We start from the raw sequence: 15883 nt of genomic DNA on the forward strand, positions 1-15883 counted from the left end.
GATTGCAATGCGAGTGACGGCAGATAAATGCTTCAATTCCTCCCGGGACCGTACAGCTTGATGACCATTTCGCCCTCTCTCTCCGTCTCTCTCTCTCTCTCTCTCTCTCTCTCTCTCTCTCTCTCTCACTCTTCTCTTAGCGCCGCCCCTGCAGCAATTGTCCATTCGGGCTCGAATTATGGTGCAGTAAATTAGTCGCTTTTTGTCTATGTCGAGAAACACTCGACGACGGACGTTTCGCCTTCTAGATGCCCTTCGGGACACCCCCCCCCCCCCCCCCCCAGATATCGATCACGGCGAGAGTAATTCGGAGCGTTGCTGGAGCAAGATGTGGCGTGTCGCGTAGGCGCCGGAAGGCCTGGGAATGAAGCGGACGGTGAAGGATGTCGACAGCAGTTGCTCCAAATGAGAGCGCGTCGCTGAGATGATGACAAAGGACTGGCGTCGCGAGCCTAGGAGGGAACAAACTTAACAAAGCATCTAGCAGCTTCCCGCGTCGCTTTCACTACCACAAGTGAATCTCTGAAGTTCCCGGTTTTGTCAGATCATTGCACCACATCGCAGTTGAGTTATTTTATAAGGAGATAATTTTAAGACATATTACATTGAGTTACTATTGCATGTACACAGACTGTCTAAAACTTACCAGGATAGCTAAGCGTAAATATCCAAGTGGGTCTACAATTCACCTGTTAATACTCGCTAAGATAAGTCTCCAGAGAGTCCATCCCGGTAGCTGCGCGGTCAACGCGGCGGATAGCCAAACGAAGGGGCACTGTACCGATTCCCGCCGGGTCGGAGATTTCCTCCTTTCGGGGACTGGCTGTTGTATCGTCCTTACTTTCGCATACTCATAATTGACTGTACTGTTGAGATGGCTGAATTGGCATAGTGTAGAAACAAATAAATTGAAATAAAGAAAATCCCCAGAACACAGTCAATAAATCAACATCTGAAATGTCAGATAGTCATACACTGCATTTTGAATGTCACTAACTGACACGGATCATGTTCCCTTCAGAGATCTCTTGTGTGTTTTGGAATTTCAATAAATTTTCGGCACGGTATTGACTGAAGACGGAGATTGATGGATGCGTGCACCCGATTTTTGGTCAAATGTCAGCGAGGCATGCAATGGTGCTTCCTAGAAACCTCTTTTTTATTCGGTATATCTGTTTTGAGGAGTAGGTTCAACACGATTTTGTAGTTATCGGTAACAATCTAATCCATCCACCGCAAGCTGTGCGCTGTATCACATGGGAGAAATTAAAGTACGAGGAGCATAATGATATTCAACTGAAAAGCTCATGGCTTCCTCGGCTTTTAGTCTTACGCCTCCTCCATTCATGTGTTTGAGATATTACAGGTGAACTATAGACGAACCAAGACGTGTCCTCGTCGGAAAACTGGAAATAGCTACTTCTATTTAGCTTCCATGTACTTATTTTTATTTGTCTGACAAACCCTATTCCTAGGGCTATACTTTATTTGGACTAATGGAGCTATGCAGATGTTTGTAAAAACGACAATGACATATCACTCCATGTTAATGTAATACTGCCGCCTTCTGAAGAAGATAGATTTAAATCTATCGAAACCTAAGTAAAGATTACTTTATCCTTTGCAACTGGTCGGCTGTTTTTAATCCTATTACTTCTATTTAGATTGAATTCTGCAACATATTCAGCTACTAATCTGTACCTTACCGTGTGGAGAAAAGCGGTACAAATTTTGCAAACACTTTTAGCGTCTTTAGAGCGTCCCGTATAGTAATATGAATAGTAACATGGTCGATAGCGTATATTCCTGCAAAACTGTACGTCAAGCGTTGGTTCTTCGTAAGATGGTGCCTATAGGTGTAGTTCGTGGAAAAACGTCCGCTCATTGGATCGTCGCCTAACAATGTCAGTCAACGCTAGTCCCTTGTTCCAGACGTACACCACTGAGCGAAATTACCAGTCACCACACAACATGCGATTTTTCGGCATTTGAGATAAATGTTGATTGTATCCCTCTGCCCCCTCCACAAAAGTCACACAGCGCTGACAAGTGACGTTATTGAATCCTAACTTGCCCCAGACTGGTGGAGAAAATAATGCTCAAATGGTTCAAATGGCTCTGAGCACTGCGGGACTTAATGAGGTCATCAGTCCCCTAGAACTTAAAACTACTTAAACCTAACTAACCTAATGAAATCACACACATCCATGTCCGAGGCAGGATTCGAACCTGCGACCGTAGTGGTCGCGCGGTTCAAGACTGAAAATAATGCTCTTTTGGAAGGACACCCTACAGAATGCCTAACAGCACACAGGAGTGGCGCAGATGATTCGTATGGAAAATACAGTTCTGCAGGCGTGCTGCGTATACTTACTGAGACACTCGGTAAATCAAAAGGAAGATTAGACGGGTTATGTAACACTATGCAAAGAATTTGTCAAAGAACTACAAAGTCTATGTCGAAACGAAGCTCCTGGAACAGATGCCATTCTTCTGAATTATTAAAATCGTTGATAAATCCAACCGTGATAAAATTATTCCATCTGCTATCCATGATATATGATGCAGGTGAAATAGCATAACTTCGAGAAGAACGTAATAATTTCAGTACCAAGAAAGACGAGTGCTAACAGTTGTCACTGTTACATAAACATCTCTTTAAAATGCCATGGTAGCAAAGTACAAAGGCGAACAATTTGTAGAAGAACGGAAAAACTGATAGAATCCCCACCTCTGGGAAGACCGTTTATCGTTCTCGAGAAATGCAGGAAACGGGAGGCAATATTGACGATACGAGTTATCATTGAAGATATGTTAAATAAAGGCAGACCTATGTGTATGGCATCTCTAGATTTAGAGAATTTTTTTTACAAAATTTACTCGAATGCACTCTTCAATATTTTTAAGCTATCAGGTATAAAATACAAATTCGAAAGTTTCATCTACAACTTGTACAGAAATCAAACTGTAACCTTGAGAAGTGAGTGAGATAGACGTGTAGCACATTCCTTGTGTTATTATATCTGTACATTAAGCAAACTGTAATAGAAAGTAAGGAGAAATTGTTGAAATTCAGAGAAAAGAAACAACGATTTTAGTCTTTAGCAAATACATTGTAGTTTTCTCGGAGTCGACAAAGGAGGTCGAGGGTCGGTTCGTCGGAAAGGATAGTGCCATAAAAAAAGTTATGAGATGAACTCGAACGAAAGTAAAACTGGAACAACAGAGTGTAGTCGAATTAACTCAGGTTCTAATATTATGGATATGGTATCGTTTGATTCAGTAAAGCTTTCTAGTTCATCTTTATAATCTGTTCAAACTCTTTACATAACATTTCGACAGATAACATCTGTAGGCACGCCATGAATTCTATATGCAAGGAATATAATATGGAGTTTACAACTTATCAAAAATTATCTTCGGTGTAGGCTTACAACCAAATTTACGACTACATAATTAACGAGAAATCATAAATTTTGAAACAGACACAAATCATATTACATGCAAACAGACCTCTGAACGTTAACATCATACAATTAGCCATGTTAATTTCAACACAAACCAAAGGACGAAAGTCACAATTTATGCAATAATATTAAATTATTAATTTAATTTCTTGCCGGAACTTTATGTCTCATCCGAAATCTTAGCAGACAGAGAATCTGAAATGCTTCCTAATTTTTGTCTGTTCTGTCCCAAATCGAAAATAGCTAAATTTGAATTATGAAAACTGCGATGTAATTTTGAACTGAAAAGCGTAGTTTACTCACAAAATTGTTGACAACAAAATTACTTTTATTATTTGTAAAAATTCGTAGAAAATCACAAATGAGCACAACATCTGTTAGACAATCAGAGTAGGAAACACGCCCAAATCAAATTTAGTACACTACTGTCAACACAGTATAAATATAATAATAATTACCATAAGTTACTATCGTTGTTATTCTCAAGCTGGATGCTTCATAATTTTCAAGTTTTTGTAATGTTATTAATCTGTCTGAAAAGCTTGTCAACGAAAACGAGGACAACAACTCAAGCCTGAGCTGTGATGTTTTATGAGGTCTTTGACATACCGACAGAGACGACGCAATTGGTTGTCAGGGATGCTAGGAAGCGGATACATGTTAATGGGTCGCTCTATACACTGTTGTCATCACTAATATGTGTAAACATTGTAATCAGATTTGTAGATGAACCCTCCCTCTTTGTATGTTACGCCTGACAGTTTTACAATGCAATTCGGAAAGTAAGTTACGATCGGCCGTGAAGTGGAAACCACTGTGAAAATCAGCAGTTAGCTATAACTGCCAGCTGCCTATTTATATAATCGCCGCTCCGACTTCAGACATTTGTCGAAGCGTTGTACCAACTTTGCAATAGCCTTGCCACCGATGACAGCTGCCACTGCTTTCCGCCAATTCACTTCGCTGGTCTACAGCTCACAGTCTGTGCCATAATTTCAGGAAGAAGCTCATGTGAGCAGAGATGAAACTCAAAGGGAAATTATTACGGGTTGTATTGTGAGTGATCAAATACTTCCCACTGAAAACGCTGCAGGAGCATCTTCGTTGCCCCTGCAGAAGGGTAAAGTAAACGCATGTCATTTATTTTACGTGAGATGCATAACTTCCGGCGAAATTTCTCATCAGGCCCTCGTGCTTGGCGAGAGAACTATTTTCTAGGCATAACTGAAAAGAGCGACGTGACGCGATCGATGGGTGTACTATACAGGGTGTTACAAAAAGGTACGGCCAAACTTTCAGGAAACATTCCTCACACACAAAGAAAGAAAATATGTTATGTGGACATGTGTCCGGAAACGCTTACTTTCCATGTTAGAGCTCATTTTATTACTTCTCTTCAAATCACATTAATCATGGAATGGAAACACACAGCAACAGAACGTACCAGCGTGACTTCAAACACTTTGTTACAGTAAATGTTCAAAATGACCTCCGTTAGCGAGGATACATGCATCCACCCTCCGTCGCATGGATTCCCTTATGCGCTGATGCAGCCCTGGACAATGGCGTATTGTATCAGCCGTCCACAATACGAGCACGAGGAGTCTCTACATTTGGTACAGGGGTTGCGTAGACAAGAGCTTTCAAATGCCCCCATAAATGAAAGTCAAGAGGGTTGAGGTCAGGAGAGCGTGGAGGCCATGGAATTGGTCCGCCCCTACCAATCCATCGGTCACCGAATCTGTTGTTGAGAAGCGGACGAACACTTCGACTGAAATGTGCAGGAGCTCCATCGCGCATGAACCACATGTTGTGTCGTTCTAGTAAAGGCAAAAAAATGGTTCAAATGGCTCTGAGCACTATGGAACTTAACATCTGAGGTCTTCAGTCCCCTAGAACTAAGAACTACTTAAACCTAACTAACCTAACGACATCACACACATCCATGCCAGAGGCAGGATTCGAACCTGCGACCGTCGCGGTCGCGCGGTTCCAGACTGAAGCGCCCAGAACCGTTCGGCCACAGCGGCCGGCAGTAAAGGCACATGTTCTAGCAGCACAGGTAGAGTATCACTATTGAAATCATGATAACGTGCTCCATTGAGCGTAGGTGGAAGAACATAGGGCCCAGTCAAGACATCACCAACAATGCCTGCCCAAACGTTCACAGAAAATCTGTGGTGATGATGTGATTGCACAACTGCTTGCTGATTCTCGTCAGCCCACACATTTTAATTGTGAAAATTTACAATTTGATCACGTCGGAATGAAGCCTCATCCGTAAAGAGAACATTTGCACTGAAATGAGTATTGACACATTGTTGGATGAGCCATTCGCAGAAGTGTACCTGTGGAGGCCAATCAGCTGCTGATAGTGCCTGCACACGCTGTACATGGTACGGAAACAACTGCTTCTCCCGTAGCACTCTCCATACAGTGACGTGGTCAACGTTACCTTGTACAGCAGCAACTTCTCTGACGCTGACATTAGGGTTATCGTCAGCTGCACGAAGAATTGCCTCGTCCATTACAGGTGTCCTCGTCGTTCTAGGTCTTCCCCAGTCGCGAGTCATAGGCTGGAATATTCTGTGCTCCCTAAGACGCCGATCAATTGCTTCGAACGTCTTCCTGTCGGGACACCTTCGTTCTGGAAATCTGTCTCGATACAAACGTACCGCGCCACGGCTATTGCCCCGTGCTAATCCATACATCAAAAGGGCATCTGCCAACTCCGCATTTGTAAACAATGCACTGACTGCAAAACAACGTTCGTGATGAACACAAACCTGTTGATGCTACGTACTGATGTGCTTGATGCTAGTACTGTAGAGCAATGAGTCGCATGTCAACACAAGCACCGATGTCAACGTTACCTTCCTTCAATTGGGCCAACTGGCGGTGAATCGAGGAATTACAGTACATACTGACGAAACTAAAATGAACTCTAACATGGAAATTAAGCGTTTCCGGACACACGTCCACATAACATCTTTCCTTTATTTGTGTGTGAGGAATGTTTCCTGAAAGTTTGGCCGTATCTTTTTGTAACACCCTGTATACACTGCCCAACACATTTGTGCAAAGCTTCATCAGGTATCCACAGTGCTTTCCATTTCGCTACAGATCGGAACTTAGTTTCCGAAGAGCCCTCGTATTATAGAGTGTATTCCAGTAAACGCTGTAAAAACTTTCTCTCGATCGAGAAACGATATAAACATAAGTCTGCTATTCTTTAAACCATCTTCAGTGATAACTTGCATGGTGAATGCTGCCTCCCAGTTTGCGCATTTATTTAGAACACACTGGTTTTGCCGGAGGTGGGCATCTACACCTTTTTCCATTCTTCTACAAATCAGTCGAATTTTTTGCTTCGCAAACATGACTTTTATACTGATAGTTCTGCAATACTGACATTTTTCAGCACTCGTCTATCTTGGAATTGAAATTACTAGATTCCTCCCGAAGTTTATGTGTTAATTAAGCGTTTTTTTCTGGTGCTTTGTGTAGTACGATCTGTCCCCAGTAGTGAGGGTCAGGCCCTGAGCCCGTGCCAGGCATCACAGTGTCAAGATGAACGACGTTGTTTGTGAAAAGGTTGTATCTCCCTCTTATCCGCCAGTTAAATGTTCATTTATTCGTTTGGTCTGACTCTGCTAGTTCAGTTTAACCGTGATTTTCTCCCTAAATTCAATAAGCCCTCGTTCGTCTGTGTACACTGAATTTTGGGGGTCTCATTTTAAATTCACGTAAGAAAGTGTTCTGGCCACCAACAACTGCGTGTCCTATAAGTCAATGGTAGTTCATTTCAACCATATTAATAGCACTGACAGTTTCATACTGAACTTTTTGAGCCCCTGTATGCCCGTCTAAATTATATCTTGACGAAGCGTAACAAATTAATTTTTGCTCATCTACCATCACGTGACCCATTCTCCATGTGCCATATTCTATGATGCTAGACGAGACGATTTCTGACCATCAATGGATTCTACATCGTAATGTCCTCACATGTGGTAGAGAGAATTCACGGAGCACACCGTGCATTCCATCATGTTGCTCCGCAGCGTGCTCTAGTTTCTTCCATTTTTTTTCACATCACTGTAGATCAATTTCTGCATGCATGCCCCGTGTAATACACGTACGTTTATCTCATTTTGTTGTTCGTGTGGTCTTCCACATCTCGATAAGCCGGACTTCATCTCACTGTTCTATTTCCGATGTATATGTTACGTTAGGTAAATGATAAAAGTCACTAAGCGTCGGTTTGCTGGCCGCTACAAACAAAATAATTTTGAAGCGGTATATTAAGCACTCTTTCAATAGAGCAGTCCCAGATTAGTGTGGTACGATATTCGTGGTATCGATATGTATTAACAGCGACAGCAAAACTCAACAGGCACTTGTTTCAGTACAGACTATCTTTTATGCGTCCACACGTCTACAATTTAGTGTCTGGCTTGCTACCCATGGAAAATTAACATTAGTGACTTGCTTGCGCCACGTGTTCTTGGAGGTACTAACCAACACAAAAAACATACTACTCACAGGAGCTGTAGTTAATATTCTGCAAATGAAATATTTACTGATGTAGTTCATTACACTGCCCTCATTTACCAATAGCATTCATTTATACCTCTAACGTCATGTATAGTCTAGTTCAGCTCTATATGTAAGAGGATACAAATGTGAAAGAATCTCACTTTTTCCTAGCGTTTATCCAGCCATACAGTGTTCGCAAATTTTAACGATTCAGCAAATTTTGTTATTTTGGCTTTGCGGCAGAATTCCCTTCCAATTTCCACAGCTGCCACTTAACCCAAGTGAGGGACGTCATCTGTACCATCTGTTTTTGAATGTTGCAAGCTTTGTTCCGTGAGTTACAGTATTTTAACAGTTTTTGTATCGTATTTTCTGAGGCATAAATGAGGGCCAGGCCATCAGTCTCCTGACAGGTTTGTTGTGGCTCGGCTCAAGTTACTCTCCTGTGCCAACTCCCCTATGAGTACCACTTGCTAGAGACGTTCTCACAGACTTTTGCGATATATTACAATCTCTCTCTCGTCCTACAACATTTAGCCTCTTCATTTCTATCCAGCCCCATGGAAATTGTTGCTTTATGTTACAACACGTTTTCTGTCATCCTTTCAGCCTTTCTTTCCAGTGATTTCCATGTGTTCCTTTTGCTCGCCGATCCTGCAATGAACTTGAATTTCGGCATCATTCTACAGCACCAAATTTCAAGTGCTCCAATTCTCTTCTTTTCCGGTTTTCCTGCGGTCCACTTTTATACAGTGCTGTGCTGCAAACTTACGGTGCCGGCCGCGGTGGCCGTGCGGTTCTAGGCGCTTCAGTCCGGAACCGCGGGACTGCTACGGTCGCAGGTTCGAATCCTGCCTCGGGCATGGATGTGTGTGATGTCCTTAGGTAAGTTAGGCTTTGGTAGTTCTACGTTCTAGGGGACTGATGACCTAAGATGTTAAGTCGCATAGTGCTCAGAACCATTTGAACCAAACTTACGGTCTTGAGAATTTTTTCCTTGTACTACGATCAGCATCTGATAATAGTAGAGTCCTGTCGATCAAGACTGCCCTCGTTTCTTCTACAATTATTTATATCTTCCTTGCTTCGCCCGTCATGTGATGTTTTGCTGTCAGGATAGCAGACCGTCTCTTCGTCTTGTTCGTGGCCCCAAATTCTGATATTAAGTTTATCACTAATCTCATTTCTGCTACTTCTCATTTTTTTAAATTTATTGTCTTCCCGAACTTGTCCACACACCGATCTAAACAATGGAAATGTTATGCTTCAATCTGTTTTGATATTTCAGAGTAAGGATTATTTTAAGTCGTAACATAGTACGCCGTTTCATAGGCCTAAGTAAGAACAGGTTCCAGCATAAAACAAATTTTACATACACAGAGTAATGAGACGAGTAAACAAGATGAAAATGTACCACAAGATATAGACAAGTAGTAAACTATAAAAATCGTATTTGTAACAGAATAAATAATGATAAACCGCCATTGGGACACATTTGAGATACTCCCAATTCAATCCATCTTAATGGCTACGTATCAGAATCAGCAGTATAATGTTCTTTCGTACCGGTATGTCCTGTAAGAATTGTTTCAAAAGTTGCGGAAACAGAACTAAATATTTGTGCAGGTCTATAAGAACCATCTAGACAGAATATTAGAACTGTATACGTGAATCACATTTTCGTATTACAGCTATACCTATAGATACACCAGTATTCCATCGCATACACACATGAGGTACATAGGAACAAACATTTAGGGGCAGAACGTTCCATATCCTATTGAATAGTATGTGGGAATGTAGTCAGTTAATTGTGCTGTGGTCTTCTTCTGGCATTCTAATTACCAAGAGGATTACATTAGCAGCACAGGCAGCTGTATTGGCATTGTTGACGAATTTGTATACGATTTTATACGCTGTTATATAGATGGATACCAACAAAGTTTGGATTCTGCATGCGAACTGAAGACCAAGAGCCCGAAGATTACTTGCATACACGTTTATGCGATAAGTGCTCCGAAGACGTCGTATGAATATATGGTTTAGATTTTCTTCGTCTCCTCGAACACGCAGAGGTGCTTAAGTTGAGCGACAGAAATGTTTGTTCAGCTTCCAATGCATAAATTTCAGCCAGGTTATAACTGTCGTGAAGCTCCTCTATGTTTATATTTCATTATATCATAGAATCCTAGGACTGAATTAGTGCGAAGTTACTACTGTTAATTTTACATGTTATCCACCATACCTCTTGCCAGTCCGACGCAATCGTTTCTGAGCTTAGGTATCATATCTGCGAGGAGGAAATTATAACATCAGTTTATCAAATTTAATAGCTCCGTACAGAGAAGCTAGCTTTGTAAGGGCATGTACTTGTTATTTCGCCGGCCGGAGTGGCCGTGCAGTTCTAGGCGCTACAGTCTGGAACCGAGCGACCGCTACGATCGCAGGTTCGGATCCTGCCTCGGGCATGGATGTGTGTTATGTCCTTAGGTTAGTTAGGTTTAATTAGTTCTAAGTTCTAGGGGACTGATGACCTCAGAAGTTAAGTCCCATAGTGCTCAGAGCCATTTGAACTTATTTCCAGGTATCCCTCAACGGCCTTTCATCTATACGATCAAGATGTTCCGACAGTTCTTCTGTATCCAAAGCACAGCGTCGATAATTGCTGCAACTATGGAGCTGGTACAGTTATTACGATTGTTTCTAATCATTTGTAGGGCTGAATTACTATCATAGAATATGATTCTTGAGTCTGTCGTGATCGTCTGCTCGAATAGCAGGGTTTCCAAAATGGTAATCAGGTCGGCTGTTACAATATTGTAGTGGTGGATTCAACTTCTGTAGGCCGCGTTATTTGCTTGTGACAGGGCCGTCACTAGAGTTAGGTCTATCTGTTTACACCATGGACGTATCGTGACAGTGAGACAGGAATTCCATTGTCGTTGCATTAGTTAAGTTCTCGTTCTGAAACATTAAAGTGGTCCCGGCATCAAACTGCAGCCTCGGCGTCTCCTATGGCCTGTTGTAGTGCGGTAGAGGAGAACTTTTCGACACCCTATGCCTTAATGCCTCCATATACTCAGTCACGCCGGATGGAAGTTGCTTATTTAGCCAATACCTTCCGCATACACAGTGAGATTTTCATTTCCCGATTTTTTCGCTAGAAGTTCGATGTTCGAGAAACAAAGGCATAGGAGGAACATTTTGCAGAGGAACAATAGCTGCAACTTTAACGTTATTTCATTCGCTTCAATCAGCAATGCATTGGCTGGACTTGACATCGACTCCACAGAAACCACACGCAGGGCTTCGCACTACATTCTGTCGACTACTTGAAGCTTGCTCTCGCACGCTGATCCTTAACACATGTGTGTACGATCAAAGTTTGTCTTTAGTAGGGACTGGCATAAAAATCAACATGGATTCAGCAAAGAGACATCCTTCGAAACCCAAATCACTCTGTTCCTCCATGAGGACGACAGTGCCGCAGACACTGTCCGCCGATCGGAGCTCCACCATACTCCAGTCGTTGTTCTGATGAGGTTGCGTAATCTTTCACATCTAGTAATAATATGTCGGATACGATGAGGCTGGGTCAGAAGCTCTAGTGATAGAGCGCTTCAGAGGGAACTTGCAGAATACCGTTAATAATTTTCCTGATTAAGCCGTTGTAATAGGTGCAGACTTCAAATTGCCAGGTGTAGATTTGGGAGAGTCATTCTATCAAACCTGGTCCCAGAGACATGGATTCGTGTGACAGTGTTCTGAATATTTTTTCCGAATATTACTTTGACCAGATAGAGAACCAGCTCGTGAAGATAGCGCCTTAGACCTCCTGGCAACAAACAGAACTGAACTCCTGTAATCAATTAACGCAGGGGAAGGTATCAGTGATCATAAGGCTGTGATATCATCTATGACAAGAGGTCTTACAAGAAATGTTAAGAAATGTGTGAAGATATTTTTGCTTAGCAAGAATGACAGGATACAAATTTCAGAGTATTTGAGCGGTCAGGATCAAATATTCGGTGATGAAGACGAAGATGCGGAGAAGAAGCGAAAAAAATTCAAAGGCATCATGCAATATGCCCTAGACAAGTGTGTCAGAGTAAGGTCTTAAGGGATGGGGAAGACCCACCAAGGTTTAATAGCCGCGTCTGATAACTGCTACGTGTACAGTGAGTACTTCATCTCAGATTCAAGAGAAGTAAAAGCATAGCTGGCAAACAAATGAACGAAGGAAGTTTTCATAACTTTGAAAGTAAAACTTTGTCAAGCGATCTGAGTAAAAACCCTAAGAGGTTTGGATCTCATGTAAAATGAGTAAGTGGGTCAAAATCATCTATTCATTCACTCAGTGACCTTACTGGCACCAAAAGGAGATAAAGAGAAGGCTGAAATACTGAATTCGGTATTGAGAAATTGTTTCAATGGCAGATGTTGAGACAAGTGATCGCGGAAAACAACTACTATATCCTTGCAGCGGATAGGCGTCACGACCAGATGAGATACCTGTAAGATTCTACAAAGATTACGAGAAAGAACTTGTTCCCCATCTAACAGTAATTTATCGTAGATCGCTTGAGCAAAGAAGGGTAAATAGCGACTGGAAGAAAGTGTATGCCATTCCAGTTTCTAAGAGAGCAGTTGCAGAGATGCACACGGTTATAGAACCCCTTCTATAAAATTCAGCATTGATTACGCAAACAGGGGCCCACCGAAACTAAAATCATTCTGTTCCTCCATGAGGTCCACAGTGACGTAGACCACGGCGTTCAGGATCATCCTATGTTCCTTGACTTCAGGAAGGATTTGACACCGTCCCGCCCTGCCGTTTAGTCTAAAAAATATGAGCTTGTCGAGTATCGGAACATATTTGTGACTGGATTCAAGACTTCCTTTATAGAAAACTCAACGTGCCGCTCTTAACGGAACAAAATCAAAAGATGTAAAAGGTAATATCCAGAGTATCCCCAGGAAGTGCGATAGGGCCTTTACTGTTTACAGTATACATAAATGCTCAAATAGAAAGAGTCGGATGCTCTTTAAGGCTTTTCGCAGACGAAGCGGTTGCCTGTGACGAAGTAGCAACGCCAGGAGATAATAATGCTTTGCAGAATGACCTCCAGAGACCTGAAGAATGGTGAAGGCTCTTGCAGTTGACACTAAACATAAATAAATGTAACATATTGTGCACACATAAGAAAAGAAATCCTCCACTGTACAGCGACACTACCGATGGCAAAACGATAGAAACAGTATCTACCTTAAAATATCCAGGAGTAACTGTCCAGAGCAACCTTAAGTGGAATGACCACATCAAACAAACAAGCTAGACTCAGATTTATAGGAAGGATCTCAAGGAAATGTAAATCATCCACGAAGGAATTGTCTTAAAGGGGGTAGTTCAACCTATTCATGGGTATTGTTCACCTATTCGGAGTCCCTACCAGGTAGGACTGATAGAAGAGAGAGAGAGAGACACAGAGGGAGAAGATCCAACGAAGAGCGGCGCGTTTCGTCACGGGATCAATTAGCTGGCGTAAGAGCATTAAGATACTCAGCAAACTCCATTGGTGGAAGTTACAAGAGAGGCGTTGAGTAATTTACTATTGAAATTTCGAGAGACAAGTTTCCAGGAAGAGTCTGACAACGTATTTCTTCCCCCCAAATACGTTTCGCTTAACGACCATGAGGAGAAAATTCGAGCAACTAGAGCCAGTTCAGAGGCTTATCGAAAATAATTCTTCCCACGTGCTATTCGCGACTGGAACAGGATCGGAGGGCTCACTCAGTGGTACAAAAAGTAGCCTCCGCCATTCACCGTTATGTTGCTTGCGGAGTATGATGTAGATGTAGATCTTAGTTTATCGCCGACTATAATCCAATGATATTGTCCCTTTTCGCAACTGAAAACACTGCCAGAAAAGAAATGGGCCCCGTTTCAGAGGATTCTAATTCTCTCATGATCTATTGTTGCGTTAGTGCTTACGGAGTATTTGAATTGATTACATTAACAGATGAGTATCACACGTGGTTCTGTAGTACCAGGTATCGACACATGCTGCAACACCCCTATTACCATGCGGTGTGCCCTCCACGGCAGGCATGCAGGCGCTGACTCTAGCATCCAGTCGATTGTGCTGATGGCAAAAACTGTCCTTGGATAAGCTATGAGAGTCCTGCTCGACTTGTTCACGTAGTTCTGTAAGAGTTCTTGGTTGACCTATCTCACGAGTCACTTCACGTCCAATTATATCCCGCACCTGTTCGATTCAAGACAATTCCAGAGATCGTACTGACAAGGGAAGCGGCCCACGCCTTGCAGATCACCTTCAGTATTGGTTCAAATGGCTCTGAGCACTATGGGACTTAACTTATGAGGTCATCAGTCCCCTGGAGCTTAGAACTACTTAAACCTAACTAACCTAAGGACACCACACACACCCATGCCCGAGGCAGGATTCGAACCTGCGACCGTAGCGGTCGCGCGGTTCCAGACTGTAGCGTCTAGAACCGCTCGGCCACCCCGGCCGGTACACCTTGAGTATTACGGGCAGTGTGTGTGGGCGAGTATTATTCTGTTGGAACAGCACATCATCTTTCTCTTGGAAGAACGGCAAAAACCGGGTCTAACAACATTCTGAAGGTACCGAGCATTGGCTAGCGTCCACTCCAAGAACACGAAAGGTGTAGTTCAGCTCCTCCAGACCATCATGATTCGAGAGAGGTCAGTCTGTCTTGGACGAATGAACTCTACGAGACAGCGATCACCAGATCCTAGCTGTACGAGCAAACGATCATCACCTGCGTACAGGCAGAATCTGCTTTCATCGCTGAAGACCACAACGCGCCATTCTACGTTCCAAATGAACCTCTGACGGCATCACTCCAGTCGTGCCCCTCTATGCGGCAGCGTGAGTGGAAAGCGGGCTAGAGTTGTGTTTACCCGCAGTCCCGCTGCTAATAACCGGTTTGCAATATCTCGTGTTGACACGCCTTCGCTCACAAGCTCTCTTATCTGCGGTGTCGTAGATGTACGATTTGCCACTGCTGCCCTTACAATACGACAATCCTGACGTGCGTTTACGCTGCATGGACGTCCAGAATCTCGTCTACGAGTGTGAGAATGTTCACGTGACGACTGATGCAAGCATCGTTGCAAAAGTATCGCAGCACGTCCTCCTTGTGTGGCTGTTCTCAGAAGCGATCAACCCGGCACACATAAGGCCTCTCTCTATTCCACCCCTTTCAGACTCGCTCAGTTGGCTGCATGAAACACGAGAGCATCTCTGTAGCATGGTCGTCTGCTTGCTGTTGTCTGTTTAGACCAAACACAGCATTCCGGCTACGAGCATTCCCTATTAAAACCGTCTAAGATGGAGTTTTGGTGGCTACGGCACTAAGCTATCTATTGGCGAACGACGATGGAATCATTATCTGTTGATTTACTATCCCCATGGTGGGATTAGACTGGCAATGGCAAGGAAAGCGTTTCTGAAGAAGAGAAATTTGTTAACATCGAGTATAGATTTAAGTGTCAGGAAGTCCTTTCTGAAAGTATTTGTATGGAGTGTAGCCATGTATGGAATTGAAACATGGACGGTAAATAGTTTGGACAAGAAGAGAATAGAAGCTTTCGAAATGTGGTGCTACAGAAGAATGCTCAAGATTAGATGGGTAGATCACATAACTAATGAGGAAGTATTGAATAGGATTGGGGAGAAGAGAAGCTTGTGGCACAACTTGACCAGTAGAAGGGATCGGTTAGTAGGGCATGTTCTGAGGCATCAAGGGATCACCAATTTAGTATTGGAGGGCAGTGTGGAGGGTAAAAATCGTAGGGGGAGACCAAGAGATGAATACACTAAGCAGAT

Source organism: Schistocerca serialis, chromosome 5, assembly GCF_023864345.2.
Source record: "Schistocerca serialis cubense isolate TAMUIC-IGC-003099 chromosome 5, iqSchSeri2.2, whole genome shotgun sequence".
NCBI lineage: Eukaryota > Metazoa > Arthropoda > Insecta > Orthoptera > Acrididae > Schistocerca > Schistocerca serialis.